This window comes from Myotis myotis, unplaced genomic scaffold (assembly GCF_014108235.1).
Source record: "Myotis myotis isolate mMyoMyo1 unplaced genomic scaffold, mMyoMyo1.p scaffold_m19_p_12, whole genome shotgun sequence".
Classification (NCBI taxonomy): Eukaryota; Metazoa; Chordata; class Mammalia; order Chiroptera; family Vespertilionidae; genus Myotis; species Myotis myotis.
In genome coordinates, this window is record NW_023416316.1 from 6,479,986 (window position 1) to 6,499,198 (window position 19,213).

The following is a 19,213-nucleotide window of genomic DNA, read 5'->3' on the forward strand; positions in this document are numbered from 1 at the left end:
AGTGGTCTCCATGGCAACCCGGGGGGGGGGCGGGGAGCGCGCAGCTGCTGTGGGGTCTCTGGGGAGTCGTGAGATGGACTGGGAGAGACCGTTCTCAGCTCCCTGGAGGTGGGCCTGTGGCTGGCACCGTGGCCGCCAGAGGGCAGGCCAGCCCCACACACTGCGCCTGCCTCTCCCGCTGCTCTGAACCCGTGCACAGTGCCCATCAGTTTGCGAAGGACCCAGACCCCTTGGAGAGGTGCCTGTTTCCCACCTGCACAATGGGGAGGATCAGCCCTGCCCCTCAGGTAGGGATGATCCTAGGAGTGGCCAGTACTGAGGTGAAGAGCTCCCATGGAGAAGGCTGGAGATGATGCCCATCTTTGCCCTCCAGGATGTGGGGAGCCAGAGGTAGTGTGTGTAAAGCACCGGGCGCTAGAAGATGGGGACACTGTGGTTCACATTCCTAGCAGCAGGAAGTGTGCCGTGGGAGGAAGTGGAGGTGGTGGCAAGAGGCCCGGGAGCTGTCATGATGCTTGTTGAATAGTGCAAGCTGAAGCTGGGAAAGAACAGGACTTGGTTTCCATGTCCATTTTACAGATCAGGAAACTGAGGCCCCAAGATGAGGGGGACATTCAAAGGTCACTCAGCCCACAGGAAAGGAACTGAGACTTTCCCATGTGTGCCTGACTCGGGGGCCTCTATTGGGACCGCCTGCCATGAATTCCAGGCCCTCACAGCCCAGGTCCCTGACTCCTGGCACATCTGAGAAGCTGAGGTCCTGCGGGGGCAGATTTGGCCCAGTCATCCAGCACCTCCATGGCAGAGCTGGAGCCAGCTCCTTCCCGCAGGACAGGGTGGGGCTGAGACACCCTGGGCTCCAGCGCTCGCCATCCAGTGGATTCCAGACTCCCTGGGGATGGGGGTGGGGCAGCTGGGCTTTGGGAGCTTCAAACTTGAGGGTTCCCAGTGGTGACTCACACCCTTCCTCCCAGATCTCTTTGCCAGAAACCCTTCTCACGAGATCCCCTGCTCCTGCTCTATTTTAGGTCCCAGACAGTCAGGCGGGAGAGGGGGTGACAATGGTGGCTTTGAGGCAGCCCCACCCCCATTCTAATTCCCAGAGGGCCCAGGTCACTGAATTGACTCCTCACGGACCCGTCTGAATTGGGCCTCTAATAGAGGCAGCCCCTCACCCCCAGACGTGGGTCCCGACACGGTGCCCCCATAGCTGGCTCCCCAGGCCCTCCCTCCCTCTGCCCAGGCACCATTCCCCTTGTGGATTTCTCCAGCCACCTGGTTGTTCCTACTCTACTTGGATGGCCCAGCCCATCATTCCCAGAGCCCTCCAGGCAGACCTCATCCACCAGGCCCAGGGACCCCTCGGCCAGTAGGAGTTAAAACCTTTCTGCTTAACGCAGGAGCCTGTGGTTGCAACCACCCACCATGAATTCCAGGGGCCTCAGGGGCTCGAGCCACATGCCCACCTCTCCTGCCTCATCCTGCCACTGTCCCCTGCTGCCACCTTGCTCCCTGAACTCGGCCACAAGGGCCCTTTCTTCCTTCCTCCACCTTTTGCCTGTGCACATGGGGTTCCCCACCCTCTTGGCCCGTGCTTACCTTCGGATCTAGCTCAAATAACCCTCCCCTTCCCCTACAGCCTCCCCTTGCCCACCCCAGACTAAGTCAGAGCTCCTGCCTCAGAGATGAGACATTAGAATCACAGGTCTGGGTTAAACCTGGGTTGTACCGACGACCAGCTCTGCAACCTGGGCAAGCCACCTGGTTACTCGGTGCCTCAGTTTCCTCATCTGTAAAATAGGGGTGCTCACGTGGCTGCCCTGTGAGGAGTCGGTGAGATGGTGCCTGTCAGAGTCTCCTGGTGCAGTAAGTGCTCGATGGCAGGAGCTGTGACACCCCCAGTCCCTTAGGCTTAGAGCCCAGACACAAACACCCTTTGCCAGGCTCCCCCAAGGGCCCGGGCCCAGGCACAGCTCATGATGGAGAGAGGGGCCTGGTGATCAGGGCTGTCTGGCCTTCTGCTCAGCAGGGGCTGCACCTGCAGGGTGTGGTCCCTGCCAGGGGTTGGGGCACCAGTGTGTCACAGTGATGGTGGCAGCAGTACTGCACTGACTCAGGTTTTGTCCAGGATATTGGGGGACCCAGATTCTAGCCACTCCAAGAGGGTCTTTGGGGAATATTTTCCACCCCTGGACTGCCTTTTCCTTCTTAGGGCCTGCCATAGTCTCTCCTCCCTCAGCCCAGACTGAGGAGGTGGCTCTGTGCTGGCCTTTCCCACTCTCACTCCGTCCACTGGAGGTGACCCACTCCTTGTCCGCACCATCCCCATTCTCAGCAGTTTAGTGGAGTATGCATGGCCAGGGCCAGAGTGCGGTTCCCAGGAAGCAGAGAAAGCTGTGTGTTAGCAAGAGAGCCAGCAGAGAGGAGAGGCCGAGAGTCAGCCTGCCCGGTTCCTGCCAGCTTTCCAGCTCCCAGCTCCAGTTCCTGGTGCTGCTGTCCTAAAACACACGTTTCCTTAAACTCCTTCCCTCCTTCCTTCCTTCCTTCCTTCCTTCCTTCCTTCCTTCCTTCCTTCCTTCCTTCCTTCTCCTTCCTTCTCCTTCCTTCCTTCCTTCCTTCCTTCCTTCCTTCCTTCCTTCCTTCCTTCCTTCTCCTTCCTTCCTCCCTTCCTTCCTTCCTTCCTTCCTTCCTTCCTTCCTTCCTTCCTTCCTTCCTTCCTTCTTTCTTCTTCCTCTCTCTCTCTCTCTCTCCCTCCCTCCCTCCCTCCCTCCCTCCCTCCCTCCCTCCCTCCCTTCCTCCCTTCCTTCCTTCCTTCCTTTCCTGAACAATCTCCAGTATGTTTTCGGTTACTTGCCACCCAAACAGCTGTGATGAAAACATCTCTAATTTCCGGAGCTGGTCCCCCAATAGTGTGCCTTCGGGATCCTTCTCTGGGAATCCCCTGCAGTTTGCACACCGGGATCCTAGCTCCCCAAGGGTGACCAAGACCCTCAAGTCTCAGTGGTTTCCCCCCAACCTGGGCCATCTGTATAGGAATGCACGTTAATTGCCATTGTCCCTCCTGAAGTGTCGAGGCCACAGCTGGAACCGTGCTCCCTGTATGGACTGGCGGCCAGGCTGAAAGGTGCTGTCATTTCCAGTTTTCCAGACTCTCAGGCTCTAGTCGTGCCACCCGCATTACCAGAGGCATTTGTATTTCAGCAGCGACATTATTCTGGTGACTCACTGACTTTGTAGTGCGAGTTTTTTCCCATGGACTACTATCTGGCAAACTCTCCCCCGATCTGGTACGTGCACAATGAGTTCTTCGGAAACACAGGCAATGTAAGCATTATGCTGGTTAAATGTCATCTCGTTGGCTCCCATCCAGCCGCCTAGTCTTGAGAGCGTTGTCAGGCTTCTGTTGCACAAAGCATGAATTCTGCACTGTGGCAGCTGCAAATTTCATGAGCAGGCCTTCTGTGTTCTAAACCCAAACTGTAAAAGTGATGCTCACTGGGACGAGGCTAAGGACAGAGCCCTGATCAACAGCGACTGCCAGTGATTCTGATTTTTTTTTGCGTCCACCACACCCATCAGGATCGTGGACTAACCATGGGTGGGGGCAGGGGAGTGGTGAGCTCCTACCTCAAGCAGGGCTCTTTGGTTGCAAACAACGGAAACCTTTAATGGCCAAAAGGGACCATATGGGAAGGAGCTGGGGGGGTGGGGGATCAAAGATGGGAAGGACTACATCACTGCCATGCCAGCAAAGGGCAGGGAGCAGGGGCTGAGAATCTAGAGCGAAATCCAGGCGGTTCAGGTTCCTTGGTCAGCTTTCCATTGGCCCAGTGAGTGGAGGGCAGGACATCTGGATTGGCAGTCCTGCATCCTCCTCTGTTAATCAATCAGGGATCTCCAGTTCGGTTTAAAACCAGCTGTGCACCTGTGGGTTCTGGAGCCACAGCTGTTCAAATCTGGCTCCGTCACCCACCAGCTAACTGCTCTGTGCTTCCTTTTCCTGCTGTCTACAATGAGGGTGATGATCACTTCCTACCTCATAGGGTTGCCTTGAGGACAGAGTTAATGCAAAGTGCTTGGAACGGCATCCGGTGCATTGTCAGTGCTCTGTGTGGGTCAGCTGTGTTATTAAAGTACTAGAGGCCTGATGCACGAAATTCGTGCAAGGGCCTTAACCCTCACAGCCCTTGCTGCCTCAGCCAGCCCTCGCAGCCCCTCACAGCCTCAGCCAGCCCTCGCAGCCCCTCACAGCCTCTGCCGGCCCTCGCAGCCCTGGCTTCATCCAGAAGGTTGTCCATCGGTCCTCTGGAATGTCGTCCGGACGGTCGTTCTGCTGTTCGGTCTAATTAGCATATTAGCTCTTTATTATATAGGATAGGATACAATGTGAGTCCACATTTTCTCATTTAGCCCTAAAGATATGTAGGTGTATCTGGTTTGGGCACAGTTGCCCTGATTACAGGAGAGAGGCAAGAGCGCCCAGGGTTAATTCCCAGTGACCCCCGTTGGCATCTCTGGCCACCACTTCCTTTCTGAGCGCTCAGATAACCACTGAACAACCTGTGCAGAACCTGCTGGGCAATCAGTGTCAGGCCAAGGAGCCTGAGACTGCTGGGCCCACACTTTCTGGAAAAGAGGGACTGTGGTGCTTTCTTCTCCCCTGGCCTCTGGGCTGCTCTTGTGGAGTCGGTCCCACCTTTCGCTCTGGCTCTCTTGGGGTACAATTTGCTAGACCGAGAAACTTGGTCTTGGCCTGGCTGGTGTGGCTCAGTGGTTGAGCATCGACCTATGAACCAGGAGGTCATGATTCGATTCCTGGTCAGGGCACACGCCCAACTTGCTAGTTCCGATCAATGATTCTCATCATTGATGTTTCTATCTTTCTCTCCCTCTCCCTTCTTCTCTGAAATCAATTAAAAAAAATTGTTTTTAAAGAAACTTGGTCTTGTTTATTTATCTTATTATATTTTTAGCATGTTTTTCTTTTCTTTCTAAGACTGTTCTTTTGTTTGGGTAGCAAAGTGACCCGACGCCAGAAGAAACCCGAGCAGCCCAGGGGCCCTGACCCCACCCACTCTCTTCAGCGTGGGCCCTGGCCCTGCGCCTGCGCTCCAAGCCCTCGGGCTCAGGGCCTCTTCCCCACAGGCCTCTTGGGCCCCTCCCGAAATCCAGTGTCTCTTACGGAGAAGGGAAGGCTCTGAGGCCTGGGATGAGCACCATGGTGTCTTGAACACACCACCCTCCTGATGCCAAGTCCAGATTAGGATGGAGTGAAGGGGGAGGGTGGGAGCTGGGCAGGGTCCCTGTGACAGGCCCATCTGGCTGTGGAGGCAGGGCCACGACCCAGCCAAAGAGGACTTTATTGGTATTTAATTTTTAAAATTCTTAGAACATCCTGGACACAACAATGTTAGAGAGAAGCGTGAGGACAGCTCCGCTGCTTTCCCAAGCTCCCCTGCTGTTGCCATTGTTATTCTTCCGGTGAGGCCTGTGCTTACAATTCCAGGTGGGGGTTGTGGAGATGGAGGGATGGGTCTTGCTGCAGGCATGGGGACCGAACGTGGGGCTGTCTGGCTTCTCTGTGCCTCTTCTGGGCCCTGCTTTGTTCCTAGCACACAAACCAAATGTTTTCATTTAAAAATGTCTTACATTGCCGAAACCGGTTTGGCTCAGTGGATAGAGCGTCGGGCTGCGGACTGAAGGGTCCCGGGTTCGATTCCGGTCAAGGGCATGTACCTTGGTTGCGGGCACATCCCCAGTGGGAAATGTGCAGGAGGCAGCTGATCGATGTTTCTCTCTCATCGATGTTTCTAACTCTCTCTCTCCCTTCCTCTCTGTAAAAAATCAATAAAATATATTAAAAAAAATAAAAATAAAAAAATAAAAATAAAAATGTCTTACATTACATGCTGACGGCAAAAACACACACACATATATGTGTACGTGTAGAAGGCTAAAGCATAAAAGACACCCCACCGTGCCTTCAGCCTCGCTCCGTAAGGGGGGCCGCTGTGAACAGTTTGGAGGTCTTCTGGGAGGAGACTGTGGGCTTCCAGGCCTCTGGAGTTGAAAGGTATTTGCCAGTGCAAAACCGGGAGAAGGTCTGGGAGTCAGGAGTGGGGAGTGGGGGTGCTGGGCCACTTGGGGTGACATCTATGGGAAACCAAAATGAGAAGCTGAGGGGAGGTGCCTGAAGTGGAGGCCTTGAATGCTGGGCTAAGGGCTGGATCACATTCCTTGAGCAGTGGTTCTCAAAGTAGATGCCATGGAACCCAGGGGGGTGCAAGAAGGAACCTCAGAGCTCCTTGCGGGGTGAAAGGTTAGGAGGAGGAGCACCAGTGGGGAATTCTGGGCCCCTGACCCAGCTCCAGCCAGAATGACTCTAATTTCACAAGACTGATGGACTGTGCTGCCACATGCAGTGGGGAGCAGTGGAGCGCAGTGAAGGGCATTCAGCAAGGACAAGGGGGTGGCCTGACTGGGCTTTAGGAAGCCAGTGCTGAGAGGAAGAAGTGAACTCCAGGGGTCAAGTGGCCCCCCAGGCCTCCCTGCAGAGGTTCTCTGGCCTCCTGACCTTTTCTTCTTAGGCCACCAGGAGGTAATAATAATAATAATAACCCAACCATCACAGTGGCAGCAGGCTGTGCTCTGCAAACCTCATCACATCATCACACCGGGTGGGTAGTGTGCAGACGGGGAAACGGAGGGCCCGGGAGAGGAAGGGGCTCAAAAGCAGGATTACCAGCCAGCTGCAGCGGCAGACCCAGGATGTACACCCTGAGCAGGTGCAGAACAGCTGCTGTGGTGTCCGATCCCCTAGCCTCCCGCAGCCGCTGCCCCCTCTGCCCACCTGCCCTTCCAACTGTCTCAGCCACACCTGGCACCCACATGCCTTGTGGAAATCTGATCAGCCCTGTGCTGCCTCCAACGATACAACTGGTAGAGGGGGGTTGGGAGACGGGGGGTAGGGGGTGGGGGTGTGGGAAACAGAGGTCCAGCCAGAAGGTGGAAGCAGCTCTGGCAGGGCAGGGAGAGAGCGGCAGGCTCCACCTGCTGTGTGACCTTGAGCTCCTTGCTGGGCCTCTCTGGGCTCAGGCTGCTCTGAGCCACCAGGAGCTTGGGCTCCAGGGTTAAGTATAGGCAACTTGTGGCTCATCTGCTCATGCCTGGAACCGCACATGGCTCCCACAGGTGCCCACTCGCCCGCAATGCTGACAGGCGGGGTGATCACAGCTTCCTCATCAAGTTTAAAGGTTGGGGCTGGGATGCCCTGTAGGCAGCCCTTCCCTCCTCCACTTGGGGGCTGGTCACAGCGGCCCCATCCCTCCCCCCAGGCCTGGACTTTCCTCAATGGCCGTTCTGTGTCATTGCCAGGGGACTGCTGTGTGCTCAGCTGCCCCCACCCCTGAGACCTCACGATAAAGGATAAAGGACTCCTGTCAGCCCCGGGGCCCCTGTGTCTGGGGGTTGCGGGGTGAGAAGCCCCCTCCTTCAGTCTGGCTGGGACATTGTCCTTTCCTTCCTGTCTGGGTGGCGGTGGCAGGCATTTGGGGTCATTTCCTCTTAGACTTGTTTCCCTTTCCAGACACTCAGGCCTGAACCTCAGCTGGCGCCTCTCCCAGCTGTATGTGCCCACGAGGGTCCCAGCGGCCCTCAACCTCAGTTGCCCACTCTGTAATGGCTTACACACCCTTCTAGACCTGTCACATCCCCAGTTCAAATCCTACCACTTATTGGCCTTGTGCCGTAATCCTCAGTGTCCTCATCTGAAAAATGGGAATATTAATTGTACCAGCTTTCTAGGGTATTAAAAACATGGAGTCCACAGCCCTGGGCTGCCTTACAGTTGGGTGGTTTGGGGTGAGTCACTCGACCAGTCCAAGCCTCAGTTTTCTCCTCTGTAGAGTGGGGATGAAGGCTTTTCCCAAAAACACATCACCTAGGTTAGGAATGAACGTAGGACCCATTTATGTCAACACTATTCCCTTCTCGGGTTATTTCAAATTTCTACAGCTCCCCCCAAACTATTTATTTTGAACAATTAACCCACCTCACAGGGGCGTGGTTCATTTTCTCTGGTTAATGCAGAACTGTTGTTGTTATTAGTGGAAGTGTGCCGAATGCATCCCCCTAGAGGACAGAGTCAGGCTGTGTGCCCCCACAGGGGTCCTGTGGTGGAGGTCACAGTGTCTGGCCTGGGGCGGATCCTGACACCAGCTGGTTGAGGACGGGCTCAAGGCATCTCAGGAAGGAGTGGTTTGCAGGGCATGGGGCATGGGATACAGAAGGCACCCAGGAGGGCAGCCTCACCGACAGGGCCCCTCTGCAGTGCCCACTGGCACCGAGACAGGCCCACCACTAGGCTGGACATGTTTCCCGGCTTAGAACTCCAGGGAAACTGCTTGGGTCTACTCAGCCGGTAGGAGGACCCAGGAGGGCTGCTCAGGGGGGTCCTGCCCTTGCTGCCTGCCTGGGCTGGCTCAGGTGCAGTCAGTGGGTCTCTCACCAGCTTCTCCCCTCACCTGACCAGGCTTCCAAGTTGTCATAACAGCCCTGCTACCGAGCACCTACTGGGTGCCTGGCATGCAGCACCTGTGTGTTCTTTGAGCCATTGACTGCATCGTTGGCCCACTTAGCAGATGAGGAAAACGTGGATCAGAGGGGCAGGGACTCTCCCGGGCTCATGGCCAGATTGGCACCCTGCCCCCGCCCACCCACAGTCCAGCTCCTGGACCGCCACCCTGCAGCCCGCCCCCGGCCTTGGCAGCGTCCCTCCCTGAGCCAGTCCCCCAGCCCCTCCACTGACATCCTCCAGCTGCTTTCGCTCCCAGAATTCCCTGCTGCCAGCTTCCAGCCTCTGCATCAGAACAAGCTGCTTCCCGGCCCATCCGCGGTTCTGTGTCCCTGTGCCCATCAGGTGCCACCCACCGAGGCGCTTACAGGCTCTGGGGGCTGCTGGTCACCCTGGCTCTAGAAACTGTTAAATGGCTTGGCTTTGCCTCTCTTCTCGCAAACTTACCAGGCAGTTTTTCCAGAGCATGAGCATTTTAGAAGGGCCTTGGGATAATGGCTAAGAATGTGCTGAGCACTCACTAATTGCCAGGTACTGTGTGGAGTGGTTTTCTTGCATCATCTCCTCTGATCAGCTTGTCAGTGCTGGTCATTTCCACTGCACGGATGGGGAAACAGGCTCGGAGGGAAGGGGGGCTGCTCAAAGACACTAGCAGCAATAGCCAGGTTGCCGGGCACTTTGAGTCAGACACTGTTGCAAGCACCTTCTGCATATTGTGTCATTCAAACCAAGCCTGCGAGGCCACTGCCATTCTAGTCCTCATGTGAGAGATGAAACCGAAGTGCAAAGGGCGATGCGTTGCCCAAGGCCACACAGCCAGGAAGTGGTCGAGTCTGGGTTCTAACGCGGGGTCTGGCTCCACAGCCCACACTCAGGACTTATGGACCTTGAGGAGGTGGAGGTGGGATTTGAATCCAGGACCCACTGCATCCAGGCCCCAGTTCTCCCCTATCCTCCTCTGGGAGGCCAGGAGCCAGGCCTCAGACCGTGGGATGGCTCCCAGCACATCAGGCAAAAACCGCAGCTGGGAAGCAGGCCAGCCTCCAGGCCGGCTCAGAGCTCCAGCCAAGTGCAAGGAAGTGGCTTTGGCCTAGACCCCTGAGGGGGTGGGTGCTCCCCAAGGGCCGCTCTGGGGCAGGGCCTGGACTCCCCAGTTGGCCCAGGGATTGGCAGGCATTTGTGCTGTCCGAGTGCTTTGCAGTAATTACTGTTTCCGGCCTCCAACAGCTTCCGAGTTCTTACACTTACATATCTTATGAGCCTTGCAAGCTCCTTTAAAAAAAGAAAAGAAAAACAATAACAAATTCTTAAACATAAAATTCAGAAACACATGTTCAGAGATGACCTCTCTTTGTGTAATATCCGTGCTCTGGAGACGTTCCTGTGAAAGTCCAATGGGGATGACCAAGTTCACTTTGCAAGAAAACTTGGAATGAGACCTGCCATCAGAGTGGCCCAGGGCATGGGTTCCAGTGTGAGACAGGCCCTCCAACCAACTGTGTGTCCCTGGACAAGTCACTTGACCTCTCTGAGCCTGGCGAGACACGTAACACCTGGCTAGTGGGTACTCTTATTATTACCAGGGCTGAAAGAGTCGCCAAATAACCCCCATGCACCCAAGTGACTACAGCTTGGGCTGGGCCGGCTGCAACATGATGAGCTGTATCCTGGTGACCAGCCTGTTTTCCTGGAAGGATGGGCGCCCTTGGCCCTATCTCTGGGGCCTGTGCCTTACTTAGCTGGGCCTCCCTTCCTTCCACGCCCTCACGCTGAGGCAATGCCCAGCTGGCAGGGCCCCACCCGGGCCGCACTGGGACTGGGTGTAACGGTATCCGTCACCAGGGCATGGAGCTGGCAAGCCCAGAGCACCTGGGGGAGCTGTGCAGGGCCTGGGGCTGAGGTCCTAGGAGCATGAGTTGGGAAGGGTGTGTGGAGGCTGGAGCAGGGGCCCACATCTCCTCCCCGTCATACTTCATGTCTTAGATGTGTCCCATGAGCAAGCAATGGATTCACCCTCCTTCCCCCACACCTGTCCCATCTTAGTGATGGCACCTCCTTCCACCTCTTCTGTCAGCTAGAACCCAGGGGTCCTCTCTGTCCCTTAGTGTCCACATCCAGTCAACCCCAAGTCTCTCCACCATTGGACTCTATTAGTTTGCTCAGGCGGCCATAACAAAGGACCACCAGCTGGATGGCTGGATCAACAAAAATCTACTTTCTCATGGCTCTGGAGGCAGACGTCTGAGATCAAGGTTTCATGGGGCTGGTTCCTTCTAAGGCCTCTCTCCTTGGCTTGTAGTCGGCCACCTTCTGGCTGTGTCTTCACACTGTCTTTCCCGTGTGCTTGTCTTGTCTTAAACTCTTCTTTTTTTTTTTTAATATATTTTATTGATTTTTTACAGAGAGAAGGGAGAGAGATAGAGAGCTAGAAACATCGATGAGAGAGAAACATCGATCAGCTGCCTCCTGCACATCCCCCACTAGGGAAGTGCCCGCAACCCAGGCACATGCCCCTGACCGGAACCGAACCCGGGACCCCTCAGTCCGCAGGCCGACGCTCTGTCCACTGAGCCAAACCGGTCTCGGCTTAAACTCTTCTTATAAGGACACCAGTCATACTGCGTTAGCACCACCCCAATGACATCATTTCATCTTAATTACTCTTGAAAGACTACCTCTCTGTATCTGGAAGTTAAGGCTTCAACACACGAATTCTGAGGGGACACAGTTCAGCTCCTCACAGACTCTCTTGAGTCTCCCAACTTCCCTGAGCTCACAGCCTCACCACTGTGCTCTGACCACTGTTGACTCTCTCTACTCACCCCTCCAGCCCACCCTCCCCCTGCAGGCACCTGATCTGATCACGTCATTCTCCTGCTGAAAACTTACCCTGGCCCCCATCAGCTTCCCCAGCCTCAGCTTGGTCTCCCCACCTCATGCCCAACACTCACCACACCAGAGCCAGGAGCTAGAAACTCACTAAGGTCTACCCTGTGCAGGGGCTAGTCTAAGATCTTTAGGTGGTTTATCCTCATCAACTCTGTCATTATCTCTACTTAATAAAAATAACTGAGGCCAGAGCATAAAAAAAAAAAAAAACTTGCTCCAGATCATACAGCAAAAAGAGGGGTAAGGCAGGAGTCAACCCTAGGCAGTCTGACTGTACTTCCATGCTCTGGACCACCGTACTCCATGCACTAGGCCTCTGTGCCTTGGCACAGCTGTTCCTTCTGCCTGGAATGCCTTTCCACCCCTTCTCTGCCTGGCAAACTTCTATGTGTTCTTCAAAACCCACCTCAAATGTCCCCCCCCCCCCTTGGGTGATAATCAGCTTCTGCTCTACACCATGCCCACCAGCTCTCATTAGAGCACCACCGTAGATGGAAGTGATATTTGTGACTGTGCCTGTCTCCCTGGAAACAGGCTCCAGGTCTGATCCATCTCTCTATTCCCTACACTCAGGATGCTCCAGGCCTGGGGGCAGACACCGGTGAGTGAATGAGTGAATGGACAAATGAACACTTCATCACATACAAATTACTAACCTGAACATATCTTTGAGAATAGATTCCAATTCTGTATTAAAATAGCCAGATGTTTCAGGTTATTGGAGAATTCATGCTTTTGGAGAAAAAGAAAAGTAAAACCAAACACTTGTATCATTTTCTCATAGAAAGCTACCTTTTTGCCTCACTTTTTAAAAAAATATATTTTTATTGATTTCAGAGAGGGAGAGAGAGAGAGAAACATCAATGATGAGAGAGAATCATTGCTCGGCTGCCTCCTGCATGCCCCCTACTGGAGATCGAGCCCACAACCAGGGTATGTGCCCTTGATCAGAATCAAACGCAGGACCCTTCAGTCTGCAGGCCAATGCTCTAACCACTGAGCAACCATCTAGGGCTTGCCTCACTTTTCATTCTGAGCCCAGTGCAGCCTTTTGGGCCTTTGTGACAAACTCATACCTACCCCTGGAGGGAGGAAGAGGTTATCTAAAACCCCAGGAGGGAGGTCAGCGGAGGGAGGATGAAAAATAAAACAAGGGAAGGAAGTTCTTAGCACCTCTGGGTTCCTTCCACATCTGAATAGATGAAAATGACGTTTTGTTTAAAATAGTAATAATAAAGGCCCTGTTTTTGTAAAAAGGACCCAGCCCCTTGAAAGTGATGCTCACCACATCATTGGAAAACGATTTAAGCCGCCCAGAAAAAGAGCAGAGAGGAAAGTAAGATGACCCCACAGCACACCACCCAGCTGCTTACGCAAGTGAACTCATCTGTGCATCACGGAGCTCCGCCCAAGCGTGAGCTCTCCCTCCGTGCGTGTGCACGTTAATAAAGTAAAACACTTCACCACCCAGAGGAAGCGCTTGAAATCGTCTTCCAGACCTCACATCTGCCTCTTGCAACATACTGATTCCTTTGTCTAGCCAATAGCTGTTGATGGAGTACCCACTGTGTGCCAGACTCTGGCTGGGACCTAGGAATAAAGGATAGAGCCGCCTCTAAGGGGCCCACTTTACTCGAATAAGGACGCAGGTAATTATTTAGTTGTAACTGTGGCCGAGCTGTGAAGAGAGTGCTGGTTCTTTGACCTGGCCAGTGAGGCAGGGAGGGCTTTCAGAGAAGGTGCCGAGCTGGTGTGAAGGAAGAGGAGGCCTTGACCTGGAGAGATGGAGAAAGGAAAGGTCAGGCAGAGGGCAAGGCCTCTTGGGAAGGAATTCCAGTGTGGCCCCCACGGCTGCTGGTTCCTCTTCCTCCCTTGCTGCAGGGACCAGATGTATCTGTGGTGTAGCCCCCCCATCAACCAGTGCACCAATAGACTCAGGGAAATCCTGATGCGTCTAAGCCAATCATAGTGGCCTCGTCTCCTTGCCAGGGGTTGGGGGCGGGGAGGCCACACGGTCCAGTTCTGCTATGAGGAGAGAATGAATGGTCTTCCGGAGGACTTCTGGGAAGACTGGCCAGTCTCTTTCCTGCCTCTGGACACCAGTGGTGATGATGTGATGTCCAGAATTGCAGCAGCCACTTTGCAACCCAGAGGAGGAGACCAACACATGAGGGTGGCCATGCAAGCAGAATGAGGATCTGGGTCCTTAATGATGTTATCGAACTTTGGATAAACAACCCCGACCGTCCTACCTAGGGCTTTCTGTGGTTTAAGTGACTTTGAAATGGGTTTTGGGAGTGTCAGTCTAGTTGGAAGTCGGGGGTGGAGGGTTTTTCCTGTAGAAATTGTGTAATGCGATGAGCACATTGTTTTTACCTGGATTGTGGGTTTACTGGGAGTGGGAGTGGAGCTGGTGGAGATGAGGGTGGGGCTAGAGCTTCATCCCTCAAACTGTCCTTGGGCTCCACTAAAGGCCATTAAAGGCAGCAGCCTCTCACCCAAGAGCCTACTGGGGCTCACACAGGGAGTAACGGGGCGGCTGCCAGGAGGTGTGGGGTACGCGTCTGTGTGCTTCCCTGTCATGGCTCTGGATTTGTCCGTTTCTCCTGGCAGTTCTGTCAAAGTTCCTTTCACTGAAATGTTACCCACAGACTATAAAATTCATCCTTTTAAAGTATACAGTTCAGTGGCTTCTGGTAAATTCCCAAGGTTGTGTAACCACTGTCACTATCTTAATCCAGAACATTTTTGTCACCCCATAAAGAAACCCCATACCCATTAACAGTCACTCACCAGCCCTCATCATCTCCCGCAGCCCCCGGAAGCCACTAATCTTCCTGCCTTTATGGGTTTGCCTATTCTGACCTTTCATATGAATCACACGACATGTGGCGTTTGTGCCTGGCCTTCCTTCCACACCACGCATCCCATCAGATAATGTCCTAAACAAGGACAAGAGCTACCGCAATCCCCTCTTGTTACATCTAGCACTCCCCCTTCCCATATGCACACAACATTTTATAGAAATAAAGCCATACTATGCATGTGGTTTTTAAAAGTTTTTTATGTGCCGAAACCGGTTTGGCTCAGTGGATAGAGCGTCGGCCTGCGGACTGAAGGGTCCCCGGTTCGATTCCGGTCAAGGGCATGTACCTGGGTTTCGGGCACATCCCCAGTGGGGGGTGTGCAGGAGGCAGCTGATCGATGTTTCTCTCTCATCGATGTTTCTAACTCTCTATCTCTCTCCCTTCCTCTCTGTAAAAAAAATCAATAAAATATATTTTAAAAAAAAAGTTTTTTACGTAATCAAGTATCAAAGACACCTTTCTGCGCCACTATAGATCTGCATAACCCGTTCTAATGTACGCAGAATAAATTATGTGGTTAAAAATATAAGTCTGGCCCTAGTCGGTTGGGCTTGGTGGATAGAGTGTCGGCCTGCGGACTGAAGGGTCCCCGGTTCAATTCCGGTCAAGGGCACATACCTTGGTTGCAAGCTCCAAGCCCTGGTCAGGGGCATGCAGGAGGCAATCAATCGATGTTTCTCTCTCACATCAGTGTTTCTCTCTGTCTCTCCCTCTCCCTTCCACTCTCTCTAAAAATCAATGGAAAAACATCCGAGGGTGAGGATTAAAACAAAAGTCTGGCTCAAGCTCAGTACTCAAGTGTTCAGGCCCAGGAGGAGCCAGAGGAGTCCCCTCTGAATGAGCCATTTCCAGCTTTTCGTGAGTGTAAATGGTGAGCGGAGCATCCCGTGAGTACATTTCCTTTCAGTAAAGTCCTAGACCTGGCTGTGGTCCAACTGCTATGCATGTTTACTTAAAAAAAAGTATTTTGCCCAACTGGTCTTTGGAAAGGTTGGATCAGATGGGCTGTCCACTCCAGTGAGGCATTCTGACCTCTGGACTCTAACTGTTTGAGGTTTTTTTGTTTTGTTTTGTTGTTTAGTTTTTGTTAATCCTCACCAGAGGATCATTTTCCTCATTGCTTTTTAGAGAGAGTGGAAGAGAGGGAGGAAGGGGAAGAGAGAAACATTGATGTGAGAGGGATACATCAATTGGTTGCCTTCCGAACGCGCCCCACAACCAGGGCCTGGGATCAAACCTGCAACCCAGGTACATGCCCATGACCTGGAATGGAACCTGAGACCCCTCGGTCTGTGGGCTGATGCTCTAACCATTTAGCAACACTGGCTAGGGCTCTTGTTATTAATCCCTTCTCTACTGCTAATTAGCAGTAGAACCTTATCAGTTTCCTCACCTGTAGAATGGGGATAATGAAAGTATCAGTCTTGTAAGATTGTTGTGAGAATTAAATTAGTGTAATACATGTAAGTAGTGGTTCTCAACCAACAGGGGTGGGGGTGACTTTGCCCACCCTTCTGACCCCGGCAGGGAATATTTGGGAATGTCTGGAGATATTTTTGTTTGTAACAACTGGGGTGGGGCACTACTAACAACTAGTGGGTAGGGGTGAGAGATGCTGCTAAACATCCTACAATGCACAGGACAGCCCTGGCCACCCCCCAACAAGGAATGGCCCCAAATGTTAGCAGTGCTGAGCGTGAGAAACCCCAGGTAAAGGGCCTGTCCCCGAGTAAGTTCTCATCTGTCTTATTTGCACTCATACCACACTCGGGCCAAACCTTTAATCTGTGTTCACAGTGATGGAGAGAACATAATATGGTGGTAGATTTCTAAGCCATCAAAGGAGCATCTCCTTATCCTCTCATGGGGCAGACCTCCATCTGGTCGTGGGTTTCCAGGGAACTGGGCTGGCAGTTGGGTCCAGCTAAGGAGACTTTGACCTTGTGAGCAACAGCATGTGCTTGTCTTTGAATATGTAGAGGCAGGGACGTGTGGTGGTTAAAGGGTGAGTTTTGAAGTCAGATCTGGATTCAGATCTCAACTCAACTGTTTCCTAGTTGTAAAAATTACTTCTCTAAGCCCCAGGTTTCCCCATCTATAAAGTAGATTTATTGTGAGTATTAAATAAGATAATGTAGCACCATGCCTCGTTCATAGACAGTGCTCTATAAATAACAGAATTTGCTTAGTGATTACCATATCCAAATCCTTTGCTAAGACTTTTCATAATCATTCAGCTTACTAGTAACTGCTGAGTTAGTCATTATTATCATCACAGTAAGGCCAAGACCCTGTGTCTATTTATCCAAATATAAGGGAAAGCCATTTGTTGAGCTTTTGGTCAACATCCCACAAGTGTTTGCTGAGCATGACCAGGTGCTGGGCACTGGCAGATAAAAGGGGCTCTTAATTCTCTCCCATTCAGATTAAAGGGATAAACAAATTAAAAAACAAACAAAATGTCAGGGAAAAGATCAGACATAGTAGCTTTCACTATACATGTAAACGGGTTAATTTCTTTTATTAAAACAACAACAAGAAGAAGACAAGCTAAGAAGCAGGAAAAGAAAATTTTAGTTACATGTGATTTACAAGAGAACTAAAACAGCCATGGGAAAAAAAAAACAAAAAATCTTGAATGAAATAGCTCTGTATTTATAAATTATCAAATTATATTTCAGATGAGTAACCAACCACACTGAAGGGAAAAAGGGAACTAATCCAAGTAACTTCTGAACACGAAATTTTTATAATATACCCTAAGTCTAAAGATGAAAATAATTTTAAACAAATACGCTATCTAATAGGCTTGTTTATCATAGTGGCATGGGTTAGCAATTGTGAAATACTCTCTGTGTACTGGAGGATTGGATAATAAATGAAATATGCTGAAGATGTGGGAGCCAGTTTTCTCACTGTTGTAGAAGGAAGTACAAATATGAAATGGGGTAGGCCAATACGCTGCGGTACTGGCCTGGAACTGGATGTATCATCCAGAAGTCCTGGACTTGTATTTATGTGTGTAAATATTTTCTACTTCTGTCCACTGAGCTGACCCAGAAACACAGTACTTTGGAAATGAGCCCACCTAGTGCCCAGCCCCTTGCTTCTAAATATCATCCCCCCCAAGGAAGCCAGGCTCCTTGAAGAAATGGCTGATTGCTGGGTGAGAACAGAGAAAGAACACACTGAGCCCGGAGCATCTTTTTGTGCCAGAAAGTAAGGAAGTGCTCAGTGAATAACAGAGACACATCAGAAGGGCATAGCGCACTCTGGGCGGGTAGCTCAGTTGGTTAGAGTGTCGTCCCGATACGCCAAGGTTGCAAGTTCCGTCTTTGGTCAGGGTATATACATGAAGCAACCAATGAATGCATAGGTAAGTGGAACAACAGATTGATGTTTCTCCTTCCCTCTCTCTCACTCAAGTCAATAATTTCAATAATTTAAAAAAGGACATAGTTTGAGTTCTCACTGGCCAAATCTGGAACAATTTGATTATCAAATAAATAATGACAATATTAAATAACATATTGAATAAGAAAGCATGGGCCCATTGTCCACACAAACATACATTTTTTGGTATACTCTTTTTTTTTTTTTTTTTTAAATACATTCTATTGATCTTTCACAGAGAGGAAGGGAGAGAGATAGAGAGTTAGAAACATCGATGAGAGAGGAACATCGATCAGCTGCCTCCTGCACATCTCCCACTGGGGGATGTGCCCGCAACCCAGGTACATGCCCTTGACCGGAATCGAACCCGGGACCTTTCAGTCCGCAAGCCGACGCTCTATCCACTGAGCCAAACCGGTTTCAGCTTTTGGTATACTCTTTATTTTTTTAATTTATTTATTGTCTAAAGATTTACATATGTCTCCTTTTCCCCCCCCGATTGACCCATCCTCCCCCCAGCCATTCCCACCCTGGGCAAGCTCCCACCGCCCCAGTGTCTGTGTCCATTGGTTATGCTAATATGCATGCATACAAGTCCTTTGGTTGCTCTCTATCCCCCCGTCTCCCCCCCCACTTCCCCTGCCATTTGTCTCTGGATCTATTTTTTGTTCATCAAATTATGTTGATTGCCGAAACCGGTTTGGCTCAGTGGATAGAGCGTCGGCCTGCGGACTGAGGGGTCCCAGGTTCGATTCCGGTCAAGGGCATGTACCTGGGTTGCGGGCACATCCCCAGTGGGGGATGTGCAGGAGGCAGCTGATCGATGTTTCTCTCCCGTCGATGTTTCTAACTCTCTATCTCTCTCCCTTCCTCTCTGTAAAGAATCAATAAAATATATTAAAAAAAATTATGTTGATCATTATATCACACATGAATGAGATCATGTGATATTTATCTTTCTCCGACTGGCTTATTTTGCCTAGCATAATGCTCTCCAGTTCCATTCATGCTGTTGCAAATGGTAAAAGTTCCTTCTTTTTTATTTATTTTTTTATTATTTTTTTTTTAAAAAAAAATATATTTTATTGATTTTTTTACAGAGGGAATAGAGAGTTAGAAACATCAATGAGCGAGAAACATTGATCAGCTGCCTCCTACACACCTCCTACTGGGGATGTGCCCGCAACCAAGGTACATGCCCTTGGCCAAAATCGAACCTGGGACCTTTCAGACTGCAGGCCGACGCTGTAGCCACTGAGCCAAACTGGTTAGGGCTAGCTCCTTCTTTTTTATAGTGGTGTGGTATTCCACTGTGTAGATGTACCACAGTTTTTTAGTCCACTCATCTGATGGGCACTTAGGTTGTTTCCAAATCTTTCCAAATCTTTTATTTTGGTAAATTGTGCTTCTATGAGCATAGGGGTGCATATATCCTTTCTGATTGGTGTTTCTGGTTTCTTGGGATATAGTTCTAGAAATGGGATTACTGGGT